This window comes from Hakea prostrata, chromosome 5 (assembly GCF_041222555.1).
Source record: "Hakea prostrata isolate BN-2017 chromosome 5, UWA_Hpros_2, whole genome shotgun sequence".
NCBI classification, from domain to species: domain Eukaryota; kingdom Viridiplantae; phylum Streptophyta; class Magnoliopsida; order Proteales; family Proteaceae; genus Hakea; species Hakea prostrata.
Window position 1 is genome coordinate 39,386,551 of NC_142604.1, and position 24,885 is coordinate 39,411,435.

Genomic DNA, 24,885 nt, shown 5'->3' on the forward strand with positions numbered 1-24,885 from the left:
TCTAACTTTAGATGCAAGCGTTTTTTTTCCAACTGTTGTAATTGTTGTGGATGGCTTTTTGATCCATGATCTTAAGCCCTCTATTTATAATTAAGTGGAAAGTAGACTATTACAATGAATAGAATTTTACATGAATAAAAACTCTAATTTAACTCCTATACAAACTCTAATTGGACTCCTAGTAGAATCCTACACTCCCCCTCAAGTTGAGGCATAGATATTAGTCATGCCCAACTTGCCTATAATAGGAAGGAAATCTCTTTCTTTCAAACCCTTAGTGAAAACATCTGCTACTTGGTCTCTAGATCTTACAAAAGGCATACAGATAAGCCCTTGTTCCAACTTTCCTTTGACAAAAAACCTGTTAATTTCAATGTACTTAGTTCGATCATGTTGCACTGGATTATTAGCAATACTAATAGCAGCCTTGTTGTCACAATATAACATCATAGGGTTTGGAACTTGGACTCCAATATCTTGCATCAAGCCTTTCAACCATAGTAGCTCACAAACTCCATGAACCATAGCTCTATATTCAGCTTCGGTACTAGATAAAACTACCACATTCTGTTTCTTACTTCTCTAAGTAACTAGATTACCTCCAACAAAGGTACATTAACCTGAAATTGACTTCCTGTCTGGAGATCCAGCCCAGTTTGCATCAGTGTATGCTTCTACTTCTAGATTATTGGTGGGTGACAGAAGTATTCATTTTCCAGGAGTTCCCTTCAAATACTGTAGTATTCTAGTAACAGCTTTCATATGAGCTAAATATGGATCATGCATGAATTGGCTCATTATCCCTACAAAATAAGCGATGTCTGACCTGGTGTGGGACAAGTAAATAAGCTTCCCTACCAGCCTTTGGTATCTTCCTTTGTCCACTGGTTCTCCCTCTTTTTCTTTAAGTTTAGCTCCAGCTTCAATAGGGGTATCAACTGCTTTACACCCCAACATTCCCACTTCTGATAATAGATCTAGGACATACTTTCTTTGGGATAGGAATATACCTTTATTTGATCGAGCCACCTCAATCCCTAAGAAATACTGTAACTTCCCTAGATCTTTAATTTCAAACTCTCTGCCAAGAAAGTCTTTCAACTTTTGAATTTCTTCACCATCATTCCCTGTGATGACAATATCGTCTACATAAACAATGAGAAGTGTGATGTTAGTACCTGACTTCTTGACAAATAGTGTATGATCAGCATTGCTTTGCTTGTACCCAATAAAAGTCATTGCCTTCAGAAGGCGTCCAAACCAGCATCTAGGAGACTGTTTTAACCCATAAATTGACCTCTTCAACCGACAGACTTTCCCTGCAGTATTGTCATCGGAGAAACCATGTGGGATTTCCATATAGACCTCTTCTGCTAACTCCCCATGTAAGAAGGCATTCTTTACGTCTAGTTGGTGCAAGTTCCAGTGTTTGTTCACAGCTACAGACAACAGAACTCTGACATTATTTAGTTTCGCAACAGGGGTAAAGGTCTCCTGATAATCAATCCCACAAGTCCCGGGTAAACCCCTTTGCAACTAGTCTAGCTTTCAACTTGTTGAGTGATCCATCCATATTTTGTTTAACCACAAATACCCACTGGTTTTTTTTCTTTTTTCTGGAGGAAGTGTAACTAACTCCCAAGTGTCATTTTTCTTCATTGCCTGCATTTCCTCTACCATAGCTGCCTTCCATCTCTTATCAGCATAGGCGTCCTGCCAACTTTTAGGAACAGATACAGATAACAGAGAAGATATAAAAGCACGGTAGGAGTCAGACAAAGAGTTATAAGAAACATATTTAGCTATGGGATGTTGAGTACAAGATCTGACCCCTTTTCTAACAGCAATAGGAAGATCAGAAGAAGACACCTCAGTAGAATCTTATTTTGGAGCAGGAGACTGAAGTGGTAACGTATCACCTTTCTCCACCTGCTTTAGCCGGTTGTATTTCTTTCTCTGATAAGTCTGCACCTCCTTATTTTGGTTAATCTGGTTTTGAAAGACCCCAACAGTGTGTCTCACAGGAGTGGTCTCCCCCTGGCTAGGTTCTTCATATGGTTCAGAAATCGAAGGGGGAGGATTAGAGTCCTCAGGTATATTGGCCGAAGTCTCCCCCTGGTCAGGAAACTCTTCTGGGACTTTTAAGTTGTGTTGGTGTGTGATAGGAAGATTTAGAGTCGGAAAGAACACCTCTCTTCTAGGACTCTCCCCCTGGAGAGGTGTATAGTAAGGGCAAAACTCATGAAAAAGTACATCCATGGATATAATGGTTTTCCTGGAGGGAGGATGATAACATTTGTACCATTTCTGAGTAGCAGAATACCCCAAAAATATGCAGCGTAGGCCGCGGGGAGCCAGCTTACTCTGGTGGGCTGTGATTCTGGCATAACACACGCATCCAAAACCTTTGTGGGAATAACAAAAGAAGAGGCTCCTTGAAGAATTTCATTAGGACATTTAAAACCAAGTATCCTACTGGACATTCTATTCATAAGGTAAGAAGCAGTGAGAATAGCATCACTCCAATATTGGTCAGGGATATTCATAGCAATCATAATGGAACGGGCTATCTCTAAGAGATGCCGATTCTTCCTTTCGGCAACCCCATTTTGGGCAGCCGTATCAACGCAACTGGTCTGATGTATTATGCCAGAGTCAAAGAGATATCTTTGAAATTCACCATCAATATACTCTGTGCCATTGTCACTGCGAAGGATCTTCACAGTGGCATTGAACTGAGTTTTAATCATATTATGAAAGTCACGGAAACATCGAAAAACCTCATTTTTTTGTTTTAAAAGATAAATCCATGTAGAACGAGAGTGACAATCAATAAAAGTAACAAAGTACCTATGGCCAGTAATAAACACACGTCGGCAGGGACCCCACACATTAGTATGAATTAGCATAAAAGGAATAGGTTTTTTATTATGAAGAGAAGGTAAATAAGTAGAGCGAGTCTGCTTCGCAAAAATGCAGGCTTCACAAAAAAAATTATTCTCATTACAAGAAGAAACCAAATCAGAGAATATTTTCTTAAGAGTTCCTAGAAGGGGGTGACCTAGCCTACGGTGCCACTGATGAAGGTCTGATATTACCAAATGGACTGGATTAGAAGATGTAGTCTAAACAGACGCAGATTTTCCAATCGGCTCGAGCAAATAAAGTCCATTGTCTAGTTTACCACGTCCAATCTCTTTCCCCGTGACCAGATCCTGGAAGACACAGTAAGATGGGATAAAAATCACTTTACAATTCAAGTCATGTGTAAGACTACTGATAGAAAGCAAGTTAGTAAAGAAAGATGGAACATGTAAAACTTTAGATAAAGAAAGTGATGGAGAATGCTGAATGGTCCATTTTCCAGCAATGGAAGAATAGGAGCCATCAGCAATTCGAACTTTATCCTTTCCAGAAGTTGGAGAATATTGTAAGAAAGAGGAGGATAAACCTGTCATATGATCCGTGGCTCTTGTATCAATGATCCAAGGAGTAGAAACTGAAGAAGCTTGAAAGCTTGTAAAAGTTTTACCTGAAGTAGCAAGGTAGGAGTTGGTATGGGTAGGAGAGGAACCAGTGGTCGAGGCTGTATCGACAGAGAAGACTGCCAGAATACGTGGCAAAGTAGCGAACTCCTCTTATGAAAAACCAATGTCTGCAGAGGGTGTGGTGGAAACTGTCTCAGTAAGATTAGCCTTTGGTTTTCCCTTTCTTTGTGCTCGTTTTTGCTCAAAATCAGCAGGCTTCCCATGCTATTTCCAACAATTTGCCTTGGTATGATATGGTTTGTGACAGTGCTCACACTTGACAATCTCCTTAGCCGGATCAGATTTAGTGCGAATAGACTGTAAAGCTAATTTCTCCATAATAGGAGTATAAAGCATGGCTAATCGAATGCTTTCCTCACACTGAACAAGAGCATAAGACTGTTCTAGTGTAGGAAAGGGAGAATGACTTAAGACTTGCACTCTGATTTGATCGTACTCCACGTTCAAACTGCCAAGAAGTCATATACTCGAATCTTATCAATATGCTTCTTATACGTCGCCACATCATCTGGATTAGTGGGGGTGATAATCCCCATAATGATCCAACTCTTGCCAAAGAGATCGCAACTTAGCATGATAGTGGGCCTCAATCAGTTCCTTTTGGGTAGTCTCATGAAGCTTCTTTCGTAGCTCATAAACCTGTGCATCATTCCTCAACTGTCCATATGTTTCAGTAGTAGCCTTCCAGATTTGGGCAGCAGTATCAAGTAAAAGATATCCACGGGCAATATTTGGAGTCATGGAATTCAAGAGAAATGACATAATAAGAGAGTCATTCGAGATCCATTTATCCTATGAAACGCCTGTGGTAGTAGGTTTGATAGTGGTGCCTGTAATGTGTCCAACAAGTCCTCTTCCAGCAATAGTCAAGTAAGCAGATCGGGACCAAATCAAATAATTTGTCCCATCAAATCTTACCGAAAGAGGATGAAGAGTGTGGTAATGTTCGGAGCCAATGGGAGCAGGAGTATCATCAATAGTTGTCATGTTGACAAAATTATCTGCAGTTCTTTAGTCTTCACCCTTTCGAAGTAACATAAATGTCGCAGAATGCAATAGCCAAACAACTCAGACAATTCTACCTTTTTTTTTTCTTCTTTTTTTCCTCTCTCTCTCTCTCTCTCTCTCTAACAGAATAGTAGATTAGAAGAAGAAAAAAATAATAATATGGTTCGGTCAAAGAGAACCAAAATATGGTCTAAATTTGGTTTGGGAATTTGAAAAAAAGAAAAATCTGGTTCGGCCAAAGGACTGGTCTGGTTTAGTGAGGCGATGGGCTTAAAGGGATTTCATCATCGTCCCTAACAAATCGCAAATCACAGAGAAAGGTAGAAAATTGCATAGGCGATGATGATTAGAAAAGGGATGGTGTACCTGGGACGATGATGGTGATGGCAGAGGTGATGGATCGATGGTGAAAGCAAATTGCAGTCTCACTGGAAAACAACTCACAGTCCCTGGAAGCTAGAAGCAAATCGATTCTCGCTGGAAAACAACTCACAGTCTTTGGAAGCTTGAAGCAGATCGATGGACTTTCTCTTTCTTTTTTTTTTTCTTTTTGTTTCTTTGGTCGATGGCAGAAGCAGTGATGAGAGCAGCACCAGTAGCAGCGACGATAGCAGCACCAGTAGCAGCGGTGGAAGCAGCAGGGTTCTTGACGATAGCAGCAGCTGTAGCAGCGGTCGTATCAGCAGGGTTCCTCTTCTCTTCTTCTTTCCCTCCTTTTTCTTGTTCTTGCAGTGGCAGATTTCTCTCCAAAACTGAAGAATCGATAGGTGCAGAAATTTTCTGAATTTGAATTTCTGCGATAGTTGCAGAAAAAAACCTGTGATGGTTGTAGAAAAAATTCTGCAATTGTTGTAGAAGAAAGAACTCTACGATGGTATTACAATTGCAGAAAATTCCTGCGATGGTTGCAGAAAGTTCTGCAACTGCGATGGGTTTTACGGAAGGAAAAAAAGAATTGAAGAAGATCAATCGAACTTAGGCTCTGATGCCATGTTGTAATTGTTGTGGAATGGCTTTTTGATCCATGATCTCAAGCCCTCTATTTATAATTAAGTGGAAAGTAGACTATTACAAGGAATAGAATTTTACATGAATGCAAACTCTAATTTAACTCCTATACAAACTCTAATTGGACTCCTAGTAGAATCCTACACCAACCACTCTGCTGCATTTATCCTTTGGAAATTTCTCACCACTGTTGTTTCATTACTTTTTATTGCAGAATATTGCTATGACATTTGGGTTCTAACTGGTCTTGCCTATTTGTTGTTGATGGATGGTCCTTCCAGAACTATTTCTCCAATTCAGGAAAGAAGAACAAATCTTATTAGTTCATGGGAAGTGGATTCTGATACACAGGGAGGAATAGGTTTCACAATAAATCTTTACTGTTCACTGTATGATGGCTGCAACTCCGGCTAAGAGCATTGTGAGTCCATTGATGAATTTTATAAAATTTAAAGGAATGCCTATATTACAGCAGCTTCATTTAGAGGAGCGACTGTTCAGGACGTCTTCTGATAATTGGTGCATCATAAATGATGGAACAAATGCTCCTACTATTGTCATGGGAGTAAGCGGGTAAGCTTTCCTGATCATGTTTTGCATTTACATTTAAAATTGTGGATGGCAGATTTAGTTTTATTCTATTTCATATGTAACCAAGTCATCATTCGTTCTGTATTTTTTCTATTTTCTTTTCTTAGGTTTTTGATTTTTTTTACTTGAGCTAATCAGTTGGAATAATAAGTATTTGGCCCACAGAGATGTCTGCCATGGTTATTTTAGTGGCATGGTTGTCACCTTATTCAGTATGAGACAATACTTTATATATTTCTTACCTCTATGATTGATGATTGCTAACTTAAACTGACTTGCCTTATTCTAAATATTATTCCTTCAAATTGGCTTTTCCAAAGTCTAACTTATTACAGAAAACAATGTAAAGCAATGCTATTATTGTATGTTTTCTAACAAGGATTGCAGTAATTGGTTGAGTTCCTTGGTCTTCTGATCATTTCAAACTTGTAATGAGATATTCAATATTTGCTTGGCTTCCTTGTTTTTCCATTGGATCCATGCCTGCATATCCTATCCCTTTTTCTTAGTCATCTCCAACGGCTCCAATGTGGGGTTCTTCCCCTCCTAAGTGGGGATTGTCCAGGGCTGCCGCCCTTCCCCCTTCTGTTGTGCCCTCCAAAAGGCTACAATCCAAAACTGACCGCACGTCACCCCCAGTCCCAAGTTCGAAATCCTCAACCCATTCCATTGCTGATAATATGATGATCTTCTCCAAGACCTCCCTTTCCTGTATTTTGTCTATCCTCACCACTCTCTAGTGCTTTGAATCCCTCTCTGGTCTCTATATCAATCTTGAGATAACTGTCTCTTCCTTGCTGTTGTCGCAGACTCAGTCAAGGCCTCTTTCCTTCATCTCACAAGGTTTTTCGTTGGTTCCCTTCTAGTAGTCTACCTTTCCTCCCGCTTGTCCTTAGAATGCTCCTTACTCATCAGGAAACCTCATGCTTATCCTCATCCATAAAAGGCTACAACTTTGGAAGGGTTAGTTTCTGATGTAACCCCGAAATTTAGGGTCATTTTCAGGATCTTCAGAATTAGGTCCAGCCCCAGATTAGGGTTTTGGGGTAACCTAGTGTTTCGGCTAGGGTTTAGGATGGCTGTAGGCTGCAGATGTGAACTACTGTTTCTGTTAAACTAGTAGTTTAGAAACTGTTTAGAACATAGTTGCCAAGGCGACGCCTTGGCGTCCTGGCGGTCTTTGTGGAGATGAGGCGACAACCGCCTCATATAAAGGCCATAAGGCAGTCGCCTCAGGCTTTGTGGTGTCGCCTCAGGCTCTGTGGCGTGGCCTCAGACGCCTCGGACGCCTCAGACCCATAGGCGACCACCTTTGGGAATCATCTAATGGTTGAGTGCATATATAAGTTTTACATGAGATACATGGGATCATTCTAACATTAAATCATTAACCAAAAAAAAAAAAGAAAAAGAAAACTCGATAATCACTCGATCCCAATTGTTTGCGAGCCCTAACTCTCTGCTCTCGTCGTCTCTGTCTCTCGGCCTTCTCCCTCTGCTACTCTCTTCATCGACGACGAAGGTCATCAACTCCGGTGATAGCTAAAAGTATCACTGGCGACAGCCAGAAGGCCCAGGACTTTCTTCAGCTTTTCATTTCTTGATTTCTTCTATAACGATTCACGCCTGGTACTATCTTCCTCTGCTACTCTCTTCAGTTCCACTCGATCGACGACAGCAGCCAGCAACTCCGGCGACATCCAGCGACTCCACGACAACCAGAAATATCACCGGCAACACAGTGTACTGTCTTTTTCAGTTTCGAAGGTCAAAAAATTGATCGACTTCAGCTGCTAGCCTGCTACTCTCTTACTTCTGCTTCTTTTTTTTTTTCTTTTTCCCTCATAGACTCATACGAAAGCCATCGTAGTTGCAGCGGCTTCGGTCACCATCTCAGCTGACGGTATGTCGCCAGATTTTTTTTTTTCTGCGTTGTAACAATGTTATAAGTTGCTGTTTTTTTTTCTTTTTCTTCTGGTTTGGTTTGCATTCTTGAGATATACTGGTTGGTGTATGCACTGCGTACATGAGATTCCTTTGAACTGCAATTCTTTTGATATTATTTGCTTTTATTTATTTATCCCTTGCATTTGATGGTGCTAGTGTTGGTGACATTTAATGAAGGTATGTTGTCTAGTGTTTATTTGTTTTGCTCATTCATCTATGTGTTTACTATTTAGTTGCATTTTATTGTATCTTGATTCTTGTTAATGATAGTATGATACTTGAAATTTATTTAGGACCTACTATGTGTGGTTTGTAGTATGTTGGATGACTTGAGGTAGGCTAAATGGCTAATATTAGTTTTTTTATTATATATAAGATATGTTTATAATGAATTAGTGTATGAGATGTACACTAAAAAGGCCTTGACTGCCTCAAAAGCGCCTTAGAGGGCGATGAGTCTCACTTAAAACGCCTCGACCGTTTCAAAAGCGCCTCAGAGGGCGCCTCGTTGACTCATCACCCCAACTAGCTAAAACCTCCTCGCATCGCCTCGTCGCTGTGACAACTATGGCTTAGAAGGGGGGGGGGCTGGGGTTTGAAGGTTGTAGGGTTTTATGAAATCCTGAAAATTCTGCAACTCCTCTTGAAGAAGGTGAAGTGCCGAGAATTCCAGGTTAAGGGAAAGTAGGTTGGAGGAGACAATTGACTTAGAGTTTCTATTCTAGGTGCGACTCTAGGAAAAGAGTTTTGGGGTCTAGAGGGACTGAGGAGGTAGGGGTTTACGAAGATGGATGGCTGCTGCTATCGCAAAAACAGGGGGGAAAATGGGGAGGGCTTGCGGATGCTAGGGAAGGGGGTAGAAGTTGCTAGGCTAGTGGGGGAAGAGGAAGAGGAAGAGGTGATTTGTGATGGGGGTGGGGGTATTTACAAGGTCTGAAACTGAGGGGGGGAAGGGATGGGAAGGCTGTGGACTGAGTTAGATAACATTAGGGTTAGGGATGGGATCTCTTGCTTACTTGTGGTTGCAGATTTGCTGAGAATTCTGTGCTGAATGCTGGAATCAACTAATGAAGCTTGAGGGATGAAGAATAGCTCTCAATACCCAACCACAGGGTGTCCCTTAGGATCCCACGACTTCTCAAGTTTCAAAATTCAACTTTATTTAGTATTCAAGACTGCCCATTACAAGAAAGACTCAAGCTATTTATAGCCACTCAACTCTAATTAGAGTCAAAACTCTTTTCTAATTTGAAACAACTCAATAAGACTCTTTTAAAGGAAATAAATTGACTCTTAAGCAAATTGACACTTACTATATTTGGACTCTAAAACCAACTCAAATTCCTTAAGATAAGGTTTCCTTGAAATTAGGAATCTTATCCTAACTGGCTAACAACTCTAATTAATAAGGAATTGGACTCAGGGTGAGTCTCCTTTATAGTTTAGGATGGATTCTTAATTAATACACCTGCTATTTTAAACAAACAGGGACTCAACTAACCAACTTGGACCAAGTGAAACTCATAATTACTACTCAATACTGAAACTCTTAATAACTCACAATTGACTCATCAACATCAAAAAATAAAGTTAGATCCTTGACTTTGGGTCTTGGGGAGTAAAATAAGACCCATATTGGGTCCCAAAAGGGTGCTTGGACAGTGACCAAAATTACCCTGGGGTATTTGGCCGGCTTGAGGTGCACCTTTTGGGTCTGGTTTTTGGGCCTAACTTTGGGGGGTCCATCCTAGGATACATCAGCTTCTCTTTGCTGTTGGGAGGATTGTTCTCGTTTGATCAATCCTCTGTTTTAAGACTACCATCAAAACCATGGGAGGCTTCTTTTGTGCTTCTCCTGGGAAAGGTGAGGAGTACCCTAGGTTCCTTCACCCCATCAATTGGTGTGTTGTTTGCCTTCCTAAATCTGAAAGTGGTTATGGCATCCAAAAGATCTGAGATTAAAATATTGCAAGCTTTGCTAGAAAACTTATTTGGAAAAACCCAGTTGCCCCTTTTTTAGTTAAAGATGTCGAACATCTATTCTTCTCATGTCCCTTCTCCCTTCTATCTGGGAGAAATCCCTTGCATCATTTTAGCGCCCCCCCCCCTAAAAAAAAAAAAAGAAGGGACAAAAGAACAGGTTCAGGACATTGCTTGAGAATTGTTATGGATTCTATCCTACCGTAGCAACATTATCAGGGACTACACTACTAAGCTGGTGGTTGGCATTGGTTTCACAGTAGATGAAAACTCCTCATCTAGGATTATTGACTTGGAAAGCCATCTGTTTTGATGTTTCCTTTGAACTTGATATCCCGTTCCCCCCCCCCCCCCCCCACAAGCAAAAGAAGAGAAAAAAGGAATTAGAGACATTCATATCCCCTCTTATATAGAAGAGGACAGACAGAGAATGATGAAATACGTTTCAGTGAAGCATGAGTTACACGCATAATGTTCCTAGTTTCTTTTACCTTTCAAGTTTTCCTACCTTCTGAGTTGTGCTTCTATGTGTTTCTTTCTGTATGCTAAACCAATTGAGTCCATTTATGTAGGAAACCATCTAAACTTCTTGAACTTAAACCTGTGTTGCAAGACAAGATTCCTGCGGTAAGAAGATTTAGTGGGGGTGGGACTGTTATTGTTGATTCTGGGACCATTTTTGTATTTTTATATGCAACAAGGATGCCGTTCCTAATGTAGAATCATTTCCTCGCCCCATCATGTCTTGGAGTGGTCTGATTTATGAAGACGTGTTCCGAGGAATCGCTGATTTTCAGCTCTGTGAGAATGGTATTGGTCAGAAATTCTGTTTATAATCCTTTATGTACTACTGTATCAAACATACAAAGGAAATCTTGTTTGTCTGTGCTGCACAGCTTGATTCTTTGTTTTCATTTTAATGGTGACATACAATGCACATGACATTCAAAAATCTGTCTCTCATGTAGCTACTTATTAAGCAAAAGTTTTATTCTAGGATTAGGTATACATAGCAGGTAATATGTCAAGTGCAAATGATGTCGTTTATAACACCATAACAAACAACTGATGTGGTTGCGATCTACTTAACTAGTAGATCTAAGAAGTTCTTTATAAACCAGAATGGCTGACTAGAGTACAAGGTATAACAGCTCAATTTGTAGGAAAATCAATAAAATCAAATCTGCATCTCAGATGTAAACAGAACTTAAAAGAATTGTTGGCTAACAGTAGAACAGCAACATACTGAAAGATCAGAGTTGGATACACTGATCATGTTTCAGAATTGATGACCTGGTGAATAGAAACTTCAGTCTTAGATCTGAGACCACCAGTCCAAAGCTCTAGTAGGTGATGTCTTTAACTTGAAACAAAAATGTCTCAACAAATTAATACACTTCAGCAGATTTGGTACTATTTTACAACTAGCAAAAAAGGTGTTAACTAGAGAAAAACAAATAAACAAATAATTAAAGAACCAAATTAACAATCCTATGATGGGAAAGACTAAGCTTGTAAGTTGCGTGTCAAAGTCTACTGCACTGAGGTCAGAACTGAGTAAACTTGTCTAAGTTACTGAGTTGAGACATTGAGTTGACTCTTTGCCTTTATACAGTCTTTTGCTTTTTTTAATATTTCATGAAGTACCATTGATGTAGATCACAGCTTACTAGTCGATATGCGCCTGCAGGAACAAGCCCTGAAAACCAGCCCAGCAAGATTGCGGGATTCTAACTGCTGTGAGAGGCAGCCTAGTCTGATGGTGTGGCAAGTTTTTGTTGGTTTGGTGGAGCATCACCTAAGCTAGTCCCAAAGAGAAGCATGTAGAAGATAAGATCAAGACATGTATTGAAAAAAAAATAGAAGAAGCGAAAATTACATATAATTCCTCTGTTATGTAATCCTAGATTGAATAGGGTCAGCTAGGAGCTAGTTCTTCCAAGACCATGTTCAGATTCAACTCTTTTTACTTATTTATTTATTTTTTTCAAACCAGAACCAACTCAATTGGGTTCAAGAAAGTGTTTCTGGAAATTTCAGTTAGGGGGTTTATAAGGCAAATCAGAGAGATTTCTGGTGGGGTCTTGGCTGATTTGTTTGGTTTGAAACTTGAAGGTTGTGTTAGGGACAAAGAGGAGAGATAGAGTTTCCAATTTGGAACTATGGCAATCTTCAATGGAAAAATCTTCAAATGGCAATGTTAATTGTTCAATAGGATCATGAATGAAAGGAAAATTCCTGATGAATGGAGGAGAAGCATTATGTTCCCAATTTACAACAATAAAGGAGATTTTTGTAACAATTGTCAAGATGACAAAGTGAGGCGAGGCGAGGTGAAAGAGGACAACAAAAACCAAGGCGCACCAAGCAAGGCACTAAGGAATTGCCTATGTGACAAGACGACATGAGGTCGCCTTGACCCAAAAAAGAGCTAGGGCACCAAGGCGTCGCCTTGACAACTATGATTCTTGTAATAATTATAGAGGCATAAAATTGATGAGTCATATCATGAAATTATGGGAGAGTAATTGAAACCCATTTAAGACAAGAAACCACTATTACGAGGAACCAAATTGGTTTTATGCTGGGAAGATCTACAATGGAAGCTATTTGCCTTATTAGGAGACTTTGGAGAGGTATAAAGAGTGTAAGAAAGATCTTCATTATTGTATTTTATTGACATAGTAAAAGAGTCCCTAGAGTGTTAATTTGGCAAAAATTGAAGAAAGAAATGTTGCAAGAAAATACATGTACAAAGTTAAAGATATGTATGATGGTTCCGTGACAACTGTAAGAACGGAAAGGGGGACAAGGTGGTGCATTCCCGATTACAGTTGGGTTACATTAAGGATCAACAACTTTAAGCCCATCTTTATTTACACTTATAATAGGTGATTTAACCAAAGAAATTCAAGATGAGGTTCCTTGGTGTATGCTTTTTTCTAATGATATTGTTTTGGTAGACACAAGTTGGGATTAATTTCAAGTTAGAATCACGAGGGGTAGCTTTGGAATCAAAAGGCTTTAAACTACATAGAACTGAGACAATATATATAGTGTGTAAGTTTGGTCGGGATTGGATGGGTGATGGGGTGGTGAAACTTGATGCAAAGGAGATTTGACAAAGTGACTGTTTTAGGTACGCTGGCCAATCATATAATAGATAAAAAAAAGGTGATATAGAGGGTGATGTTTACCAAAGAATTAAAATAGTCTAGGTCTTGTGTGATTGATGTATTCCTTTAAAGTTTAGGTGGAAATTCGTTAAGACCGTCGTACGACTGGCTATGATGCATGAAACATCACATAGATAAAATTAGTCTAGCAGAAATGAGGATGCTAAGATGGATGAGTGGAAAAACTAGGAAGAGTGAAGGAAGGAATGATTGTTTTCGGATAAATGAAAAGCTATGACAAAACCAATTGAGGTGGTATGGGCACGTTCAACGGAGGCCCTTAAATGCCCTTATTTGGAGAAGTGATTTAATTCAGATTTAAGGAATTAGAAGAACCTGAGGTAGACCTAAAATAACCTTAAAAGAAGTGGCGCGAAAGGATATGCATAGGTTAGGCCTTCTATCCAGTATGGCCTTAAATAGAGCTGATTGGAAGACGACAATCCATCTACCTGACCCCATCTAGTTGGGACATGACTTCTTGTTGTTGTCACTTGAGACGGAAATCTGCAGTATCTTGGTAACATAGCAGGATGAAACTTGAATGTAGATAATGATCCTCCAATTTTAGTGCTGTTCCAATGGGTAAATTAGGCTAGATCTGTGTTCTTGTTTTTATGGTCCTAGGAAGTACGAAAATTCAAGAACCTTCTCGGGTTAGGGATGTCGAAATGGGTAGAAACCCGGATGAAATATAGGTAATGACATAGGGATATGATACTCCAAGTTTTGTTGGGTTTGGATAATCAAATTGGAAGTTATGGGGTTTCTTTGTTTTAGGGTTTTAGGGAATATGAGAATACAAAACGACAATTATATCTTAAAATTGGCTGGTCAAAATGAGGTTAAATTAGGTTCTACGGTCATCAGGGTTGGGTAATTGATGTGCCTGAAGTTTGGGACAGGTCTAATGGTTAAGTTGGAGTAGACCTTTTTTTTTTTCGTCCAAAGGAGTAGACCTGACCTTGAGATTTGGTTGTCTTGGGTAGTCTGAAATTCTAAAAAATATAAAAAGGTGATAAGATAAGGGAATGGGTGCTGACTGCCAGATCCCTGGATGGGGGAGCCTTTTCTGAACTTTGGAGTAGTTAGGATGGCTTCCGCTGGCTGAGTCCATATGCAACTGAAGGATCTCTACTTGACTTCACTGAGAACCATTTTTTCAGACGCTTGGAGGTACCTTGCCAAAGCTGAAAGCACTATTGTAGGTGAGAACATTAAAGAGTCAATCAACTGAGCAGCAAACCTGATATTTCATCTGATAATGAAGGTTGTGTAGTTCCATCATGTTTTTTCAATTTTTGTTGGTTAGGGGAAGGGGGTGTTGGAAGGCTTTTATAGCCTTATAAATCATGGTAGAACTAGGACTTGGACTGAAAATGGATAACCGTCTTATAACTTGACTTTTAAATGGAACTCTGCATCATGGGCTGCCTTATTAGAACTCAAATTAAAATAGAATACTGAAATAACTGAAATTAAATAGAGGGCTACACTGTCCTAACCTAGCTGTGCCGAATTACTATAATGCACTTACCCAGCTGAAATTCATTTGGAGTTGAAAAGATTAGTATAAAATACTGTTAAACTACTAATGTGCTGCTGGGCAGTGAATCTAGGGGCTTAACTTTGGCATCTAACTGCAGAGCTTCAAATCTAAGATACCTAATTGGGGGCTTGATGCATCACCTGGTGTTAGTAGCCCTTAAATCTGTAAAATTTCGAAAATTCCCTTGTGTAGTAAAATACAATTACACATACCCCTACTGTTAGGTGATGATGTTGTCTCTCCAATATTTCATCAACCCCATAATACTCTCATATATCATGTTCACCTTTACAGAATAATGCACGAAATTTGGAGAATCAAACCGACCGCTACTGTCAGGGCTTCTCCATAGCTGCAGTGAATTCATGGCCCTATAATGTGCCACCCACGACTGCACCAGAACTTCTACCATAAAGATATCCTAGATCAAGCATTGTTGCCAAGTGTCATCTGAACAGTATTATTTGCTAGAAAAGAACAATGATTTGCCTGTCATGTCCTCTATTTTTCAGTTACTTTTTCAAAGCTGTGGTTTTATCACCTCCATATATGGTTTTTAGAAGAGCAAACCAATTTGCAGTCATAGAAGCATCAAGTAGGTTCCGGACAGCTCCTCCATCAGCTGTACTGTCTTGCAGAGGGGGGGGGGGGGGAAGGGGAGCAATAAACTAGTGTTCACAGAAAGCAAACGACAAAGCAGAGGGAAATAAACTAGTGTTCCTTATCTGACCCTTTCTGATCTTCTATTGCAGTTGTTTATTTTTGAATGTCCATTTCTCCTCTGACCTCATTCCTACCCTAGTAGTACCAAACTCACCCATCTCTTTTTCTCCTTATCAATCTACCTTTTCTTCTGTTCATTCCTATGTGGTGTAGGTATGATCTGGGTGAGAACTAGAAGTGGGCCATGTGATGTGAAAAGGAAGCTATTGACAATTTAACCCTTCAACCTTTGCCTAATTCTTAGATTATTTGGCTATCACCACCTAGGTCTTCAAATGAAAGGACTTTTTAGTGTTTCTGGTTTGGTTTGTTAAGGTGTTGAATGGGGACAATGATTGGTGAGAAGAAGAAACCACAGTTCTGTCATTGTCAGTGAAGCAGAGCTTAAAAGCTGGTCCATTGGGCTTAATTAGCAGCCATGACACCCACTATTGCATGTTTTACCAGCTACTTAACATACTCCTGAAACTCCTACAGTGAGGCTTAGGACCACATGTCCAAGCACCGGGCCTGTTACTACTGTCCAGCTAGTCAAGATACCAATTTCCTTTTTCTTATCTTCTGTGCTAAAAAAAAAAAAAAAAAAAAAAAAAAAAAAAGAAGAACTCCGCCAGTGTTTTGCTGCCGGTCCCAAGCCCGGGTAAAGGAGGAGGGTTGGTGCGTCAGGTCGGCAGCCGGCACCGGAAAAAATCTAGCCAAACCTTTTTTCATGGATTCGACCTTATATGATAAAAGCTATGCTAGGGTGTTCCCCGACAAAAGAAGCGACGCGCTACACTATGGCCCGGGTGTAGTGATAAGTGGGCAAGGGTTAGCTAGGGCGTCCCCTGTAAGCGACGCGTCGCATCGGCGCCCAGATGCGGTGATAAGTAGGCAAGGGTTCCCGCGCCGTGGACGAGTGCGGGTAAAGAAGCTAGTCCATAAGCGTAGGATTAGAATGGCATCTTGGAACATAGGATCTCTAACTGGTAAGAGCTTAGAATTGATAGATGTTATGAGGAGAAGAAGGATTAATGTAGCTTGCATTCAAGAGACTAGATGGAGGGGTAAAAAAGCCAAAGAGTTGGATGACTTTAAACTTTGGTATACTTGGGGATAAAACAAATAAAAATGGAGTGGGTATAATAGTGGATAAAGATTTAAAAAATGATGTGGTGGATGTTAAAAGAGTGGGTGATAGGATTATTGCTATCAAGCTTGTAATGGAGAAAGAGTTCGTAAATATAATTTGTGCATATGCAGCTCAAGTAGGACTAGATGAAAGTCTAAAGCTAGAATTTTGGGAAAATATGGGTGGATTACTGCAAGGAATTCATCAAGGAGAAAAGATTATCATAGGAGGTGATTTAAATGGACATATTGGAAAAGATCAAAGAGGATATGAGAGAGTTCATGGAGGTTATGGTTTTGGAGAAAGGAATGACGAGGGGATTTCAATTTTGGATTTTGCTACTGCTTTTGATCTATCTATTATAAATACTTACTTCAAAAAGAGAGATGAACATTTAATTACTTTCAAAAGTGGACAGCATAGAAGCCAAATAGATTTCTTCCTAACTAGAAGGACTGATAGATTGTTGTGCAAGGATTGCAAGGTGATACCGGGGAAAGCTTAACCGCACAACATAGACTTGTGGTCTTGGATATGTGCTTAGTCCCAAGAACACATAAAAGGTCCAAGGTAAACTATCCCGAGAATAAGATGGTGGAATTTGAAAGGAGAGTACTCTAAATCCTTCGTTAATGAAGTAGTCAAACAAGGAAAATGGGATTTTAAAGGGGATACCAATGCAATGTGGAATGAGATGGCTATGTGTATTAAGAAGGTGGCTAAAGATGTTCTAGGTGAATCAAAAGGAAAGATCCATTCTTATAGAGAGACGTGGTGGTGGGATAGTGAGGTTCAAGCTGCCATTAGGAATAAAAAAGCTAGTTTTAAGACATGGCAAAGAACTAAGGATGTTGAGGATCTTCAAAGGTATAGGTTAGATAGAAATGAAGCTAAGAAAATTGCGCGGAAAAGCAAGGGAAAGGAAGTATGAAGAGTTATATAATAAGTTGGGCACAAAGGAAGGGGAAAAATCTATTTATAAGATAGCTAAGATGAGGGATAGGAAGAGTAGAGATCTTGACAATGTTAGATGTATTAAAAATGGAGATGGTAAAGTATTAGTTTGTGAGGAGGATATTAAGAAAAGATGGGAAACCTATTTCTCTAGTTTACTAAATGAGCATTCTTCAAGCACTTATGTGTCGGACGATTACACTTTTCACCAAGGCACCGGTGTCCGAACTTATATACGTAGAATTTCGATGTCCGAAGTAAAAGAAGCTTTAAGGAGGATGAAACTCGGCAAGACACAAGGTCCTGATGAAATCCCAATTGAAGTATGGAAGAGCTTAGGAACCGATGGACTAGTTTGGTTGACTAAGTTGTTTAATAAGATTATGAGCACAGGGAAAATGCCAGATGATTGGAGGAGAAGTGTTGTGGTTCCAATTTACAAAAATAAAGGAAATATTTAAAGTTGTAATAACTATAGAGGCATTAAATTGATGAGCCATACGATAAAATTATGGGAGAGAATAATTGAAACCCGATTGAGACACTTAACTACAGTTACGGAGAACCAATTTGGGTTTATCTTTGGGAAGATCTACAACGGAGGCTATTTACTTAATTAGGAGAGTTATGGAAAGGTATAGAGAATGTAGGAAAGACCTTCATATGGTATTTATTGACCTAGAAAAAGCTTATGATAGAGTCCCTAGAGCGTTAATTTGGCAAGTACTAGAGAAAGGAAGTGTTGCAAGTAAATATGTAGATATAGTTAAGGATATGTATGATGGTTCGGTGATTAGTGTTAGAACAGTGGGGGGACAAAGTAATGAATTCCCGATAACAGTTGGGCTACATCAAGGGTCAACTTTAAGCCCATATCTATTTGCACCGGTAATGGATGAATTAACCAAAGACATTCAAGATGAGGTCCTCTGGTGTATGCTTTTTGCGGATGATATTGTGTTGATTGATGAGACCCAAGTGGGGATTAATACCAAATTAGAATCATGGAGAGTAGCTTTGGAATCAAAAGGCTTTAAACTTAGTAGATCGAAGACGTAATATCTAGTTTGTAACTTTAGTCATGATCGAGCGAGATGATGAAGTGGTGATACTTGACGATAAAGAGATTCCTCAGAGTGATTGTTTTAGGTACCTAGGTTCAATCATAAGTAAAAGAGGTGATTTAGAAGATGAGGATTCCCAAAGAATTAAAATAGGGTGGATGAAGTGGAGAGGTGCATCTGGGGTCTTATGTGATCGGCGTATTCCATTAAAGCTTAAAGGAAAATTTTATAGGACCGTTGTCCGACCAGCTATGATGTACGGTGCAGAGTGTTGGGCTGTTAAAAAGAATCATATAGATAAACTCAGTGTAGCAGAAATGAGGATGTTAAGATGGATGAGTGGCAAAACTAGGATGGATAAGATAAGAAACGATCATATTAGAGTTGGTCTTGGAGTTGCTCCCATAAGTGATAAGCTTAGAGAAAGTCGTTTGAGGTGGCACGGGCACGTTCAACGGAGATCTATAAATGCTCCTGTTCGGAGAAGTGATATAATCCATATTGAAGGAACTAGAGAGCTAGGGGTAGACCTAAGATAACCTTAGGAGAAGTGGTGAGAAAGGATATGTATAGCTTAGGCCTTCTATCTAGCATGGCCTTGAACAGAACCGATTGGAGGGCAAGAATCCATGTAGCCGACCCCATTTAGTTGGGAAAAGGCTTATTGTTGTTGTTGTTGTTGTTGTTGTGCTAAAATTTGGTTTGGAAATACTGATTTGCATCTCCATTTTCCAATTGGAAAATTATTCGGCTTCTAGTGATGAATTTCATGATGATTGTTTTCTAGGTGGTGAATTAGATGCACTGTTGGTTTTAAATAGGTTTAAGGGAAGAAAATCCTTTTTGTGGGGGACTCAATAAGCAACAACCAGTGGAACCCTGCTGAGAGTCGAAGGATGAGCATGGGTGTGGGTTGGAATGGGAAGAGGGGGGTTTCAAGTGCAAGGTGGAGGTGGAATTGGGAGCCTTGAAGGAGGAGAAAGGAAGAGGGAGAGTGGGAACAAATTGAGGTTGGCGAGGAAGCTGCAAACTGGGGTGGTGACGGTGGTGGGAGCTGCATGCTAAAGAAAGAAGGCTAAAATTGTAAAACAACTTCTTCTGTGACCAGATGTAACTGTTTGTAATCACAACCACACTACACTTCACAAGTTATATGAATAATTCACAATAATTCTAAGGAATAGATTTAATACTCTACATAACTTAGAACGTCCACTCACATACGAAAAACTCAGCCTGCACTTTAGCACTTGAAATTGTGTCCTTTCCCCTGTTGTCCTACTCCCTGGTAATGGCCTTGTCAATATTTTCATACATGTTACAGATAACCTTCTTAGTATAAAAAAGGAAGCTGATACCTAGAAAGCAGAATGTTCTTGTACTACATGTAACATTTTTCTCGAAGGCCTATTTGTTTACATGAGATTTTCCTGAAAAGTAGATTATTATCTATATATTTTGTTAAGAGTAGCTTTTCTGCTTCACGGATCCAATTTTTTAGACCAGTAAATCCCAAAGTCCTCTCCTCACATGTCATTTCAGCTGAAAAAGAGTTGGCCAAGTGGTGATTCAGATCATTGAAAAATCGCGTAATTTGATATGGATGCAAGGGACTACTAAAGTGGTGCCTATACACACATGGGAGGGTATGCCATTATTTTGTAGGTAAATGAATGAATTTGGACATGGAATTATACATGTGAGTTATCAAGATCATTTCCTAAATATCCAATGGTCAGACTTACCATTTGATTTTTCCACTTTGTGGAACTAGGTGTCTGACGAGGGAATCTCTTACATGGCCTCTCTGCTAGGGAAACTATTGCCAAACTTTACCATATTTTTCCTTCGTAGTCATTTATTTTGGCCATGGTTCAAGATCTAGATCTTGCCCCTTCTAAAACCTGAGATCTCAGTCGAGATATGGTCTTTTTTTCGGCCAACTTGATGGCCCATCTGGGTGGGTTTTAGGGTCTAGGATGGGTTCAAACTTGGTTGATGGCCTAATTTAAGCTTTTGAAAATACTGGAATCCTTGGATTTGTGATAAAACAATCCTGTGTATGACTTCCAAGTCGACCCTAAGTGTGAAACTAAAATGCTGTAGGATTGGGGAATGCAAGGTTATACAATATGTAATATAACCAATACAGTTAAATGTCATCAAAATTTCATCCATATGAGTATCACAATCTCAACTCTCGAGAATAGAATAATAAAATTATACAACCATCAAAAGTTCTATATAAGTTATAACTCATAAGTTCATAAGACAAGCATAGAATGATTGATCTACCTTTGGTGTTGTAGATGTGCTAAAATTAGTTGCAAGTGAAGATCTAGCTGAAATCGGCAAAAAATTGAGAGTTCCAATGAGATATGGCAAGATCTAGGGAGAGATCTTGCAAGATAGGCGAGATCTTGAGCGAAATGTGGGAGTCTCACCTTTTATCTCGTCTCACCCTTCATCTCATCTCGCCTTCTTAAAAAAGCAAGATATCTTGCGAGATCTTGGTGCAAAACCAACCCAACCATATGATGGGGATGGAGCTTTCTGTTTTTGCTAAGTGTTTCTATGATGAATGATCAAGATGCCACCACTTTTTTGGGTCAAAAGCATAATGGGATCTATATGGGAAGTTGCTACTCAACTTTTACATATCTTTTCAATAAAATCTTATGGAGAACTATTTTTTCTAAATAGGCTGCCATGCCCATCTTGACCATCATCATCCAATGAGATTGCGGTGTACTTCAAGCAAAGCTAGCATCTGGAACAATAACTTGCAATATACCCCAATGTTAAGAGCATTAATTAAATGTAATAGACCAAACTTGGCTTAGTTGATAAAGATCAGTGCCTTATAGTATGAGGTCAAGAGTTCAAATCTCTTTGGAGCTAGGTTTGAAGTCCTGTATAGAAGCTACTAGTTCCACTCCCCCCCCAACCCAAAAAAAAAAAGAGTAAAAAGAGAATGCAAATAATGTCATAGTGTGATGCTCCCAAGCCCCACCTGCCAATGTGATGCTCATTTTTTAAACATAAGTAATTAGTCTGGAGTTCAAATCTCCTTGAGGCCATTAAGCCATGTTGTAGTTTGCCCTAAACAAGCGTATTTGGAAGTTTCCATCAAATTCTGATTTGAAGCTAATAGTTGATATTCTTATTGGGACTATCCAAGGTCCTTGGAAGTATCAAGCTATAAAAGGGAGGATTTTGCAAGAGGCAGCTGTGCTAGCTAAGGTGGAATTTAGGCATGTGTGGAGAGAACAGAACCAGCACAGGTTGTATGACGAGGGTTCAGGTTAGGCAGCAACAAGAGTGGTGAGATCCTATACAACTCACTGAAAAGCTAGTTGATTTGATTCAAAGGGATGAGGCAGCACATGTTTATTGCAGTTTGTTATTGGGCTTATTTTCCTATTTGGGATACTAGTTAGGAGGGAATGCCCTCCTATTTTAGACTGTCCAAACCCCTTCTAAAGGGGTTCTAGGATGATGCCTTCTTTGTATTGTTTTTTCCTTTTAATATATTTTTGGTTATCCAAAATAAAATCTTATGGAGAAAAGCTATCTCATCTGTGGTGGAGTATACTGCCACTCTCCACCACAATCAGACAGAAGGGATGAAATAACTGCCCTGCCTCCCATTATGCCAACTTATTTGCACTCATTGGTTGCCATGTATGTGCAGTGGCCCATGGTTGTCAAGGCGGCAAAACGATTTGAACGCCGCCTAGGCTATTAGGCGATAAAGCGGCAATAAGGCGATCAAAGCGGCTGGGTCAAAAATTTTCAATTCAATTACTTTTACACTACTTTTCAATACAACTACTTTCTATAATAAGCTAAACAAATGTTGAATAGTTACATTCATCCAAAAAAAAAGCATTCAAGAATCATAATTATGAAAAATGATTCAAAAAAAGAACATAAACATAATCTCATCAAACCATGGTTGCCAAAGCGCCGCCTAGGCATTTACTTGATTTATTGATTCTTGATGTTGAGTATGGCTCATGCTTCACATTCTCTTGCCAACTGGCACGGGGGCCCGGCGGGGGCAGCAGTGCCCCTGGAGCAAAAAATAGGTTCTATGTCACTTTGGGCATTGGAGTTCCTTTGCAGATTGGGCGTCAATTAAGCAGTTGAAATTAAAGCGGTTGAAAAACCGCTTTGCTGCTTAGGCAAACGCTTTTGACAACTATGCAGAGGCCACATTTCCCCACAACAACCAAAATCTTATACAGTGAGTTGCTTTGTAAATTTTTAGAGATCCCTTCAATTCTTTAATGAACAAATGTGATAGGTCACTTAATTGCATTAATATTATATCAAATCCTTTGTATTTTAATGAGACTAATTGATTATTTTATTTGGATATGGACAGATTATAGCATTTGGATATCAAATCTATAAAAAGAAAGGTTAGAACTATATTGGCACATTTTTAAATCAAATCAAATAATCATGCCCAAATTAAGCTGGAGGATTTGATTATGTCCAAAGCTAGAGATTTGATTTTGTCCAAATCAGAAGGATTTTCGTGAAATGTCTTAATTCAACCAGCAAATATTTTGTTCTCTCTTGAGATCAGATATCTAAGGAAGAAGCTAAATTGGAAAGTGACTAAATTAGAAACCATTGCATTGGCAAAGAGGAAGATGGAAACAATCAAATGGGCAAGGAGAAAGAAAGGAAACAACTGAATTGGGAAGAATTGCATTGCTAAAGCGAACAATAGAAATGACAGAATTGGAAAGAATGCAGAATTGGCAGGAATCCTCTATAAGAAGGAATGCATTTTTAGAGATTGAACAACACAAGCTACAGCAAGAGGAAGCCACAGTTCTGAGGACGAACGGCACAATGCTTTCTATTGTCATTTCTTTAATTTTCTTTTCCATGTCTAGCTAATTTCATCTTTCGATCAAGATTAATGGAAGTTTGATTTTCGCCAATTGTGAGACTTCAGATTATTAGTTTTCTTTAATTCTCAGGTATTTATGCGTTTTCCATGTTTATTATGTTATTGTATTAATCCTTAGACAAGAGATCTATTGTTTGATAGTTAATACAACCTAGTCAATTAGAATAATTTTTATTATTCTCATATAAGTGACAAATAGCATGCTCGAATGGGTAATCAATGCCCTAGAGAGTTTGCTATGAGAATGTATGTCCTAGTTTAAATAAACAAGGCTTTTCCGGGTTTATTGACTAGGGATTGGGTCTTTCATTTTTTATGCGATTAATAGACATAACTCAAAGGACAGATCCGAAGGTTATGTTTATTAATTAGGGAATAACTCAAAGGACAGATCCGAAGGTTGTCGATAAAGTAGGGAAATATTGGTTGTTAGAGGACTGATCCTCAATGACCATAATCAATCTACCTGAAATTAAAGTTTTTTTTTGTTTTTAAGTAAATGATCAATTGAGAGAATCAATACTGAAATTAAATCTTGATTGAAAGCTTTTATTATTCTGATTTTCTTGTTAATTACTGCATTCGTTTATTTTTATTTAGTTTATTGATTCAAAAACCCCCCATTTTTATCAAGGAATAAATCTTCACTAATCTCTGTGGATTCGACCCTACTCACTGCTATTACAAATTCAGTTGAGAGAAGAATTATCTTTGGTGGATTTGACACCCATCAAATTTTGGCGCCGTTGACGGGGATTGGTTCTTTTAGATTTATTCCTTTTGCTTTGTTTTATTTTATTTTCCTTTTTTCCTTAATCTCTTGGTTGTTTGTTTTATGCCTCGATCCACTCGTACAGGTGAACTTCAATTTGATTCTGAGATTGAGAAAACAGCTCGTAGATTGATGAAGGAAACCAAACAACATTTTCAGGGAGTATCATCTTCTTCATCTTCTAGTATTGATTTAATTGGATTATTTGGGCTTGAAGAAGAAACCATGGGTGCTAATAATATTAATGAGAGGACCTTAAAGATTTAGCCATGCCAAATTTGAACCAACAACCATTATGTATTGAATATCCAAATATTGAGGTTGCTTTTGAATTAAAATCTGGTTTGATTCATTTAATCCCCACTTTCCGTGGTTTTGTAGGTGAAGATCCTCATAAACATCTGAAGGAGTTCCATGTGGTGTGCTCCACAATGAGGCCACATGGTGCAACCGATGAACAAATCAAGTTACGAGCCTTTCCATTTTCTTTGTCTGAAAAAGCTAAAGATTGGTTGTACTACTTA

The 24,885-nt window shown here is 39.1% G+C and overlaps 1 long non-coding RNA gene across 1 annotated transcript in view; it reads left to right on the plus strand.

Annotated features, from left to right (window-relative positions):
* Positions 1-24,885, plus strand: part of LOC149015956 (uncharacterized) — a 35,757-nt gene that overhangs the window by 952 nt on the left and 9,920 nt on the right. Inside the window, exon 2 of the long non-coding RNA XR_016173597.1 lies at positions 5,846-6,137. This is a non-coding gene — a long non-coding RNA (uncharacterized LOC149015956). The remainder of the gene's footprint in view (positions 1-5,845; positions 6,138-24,885) is intronic.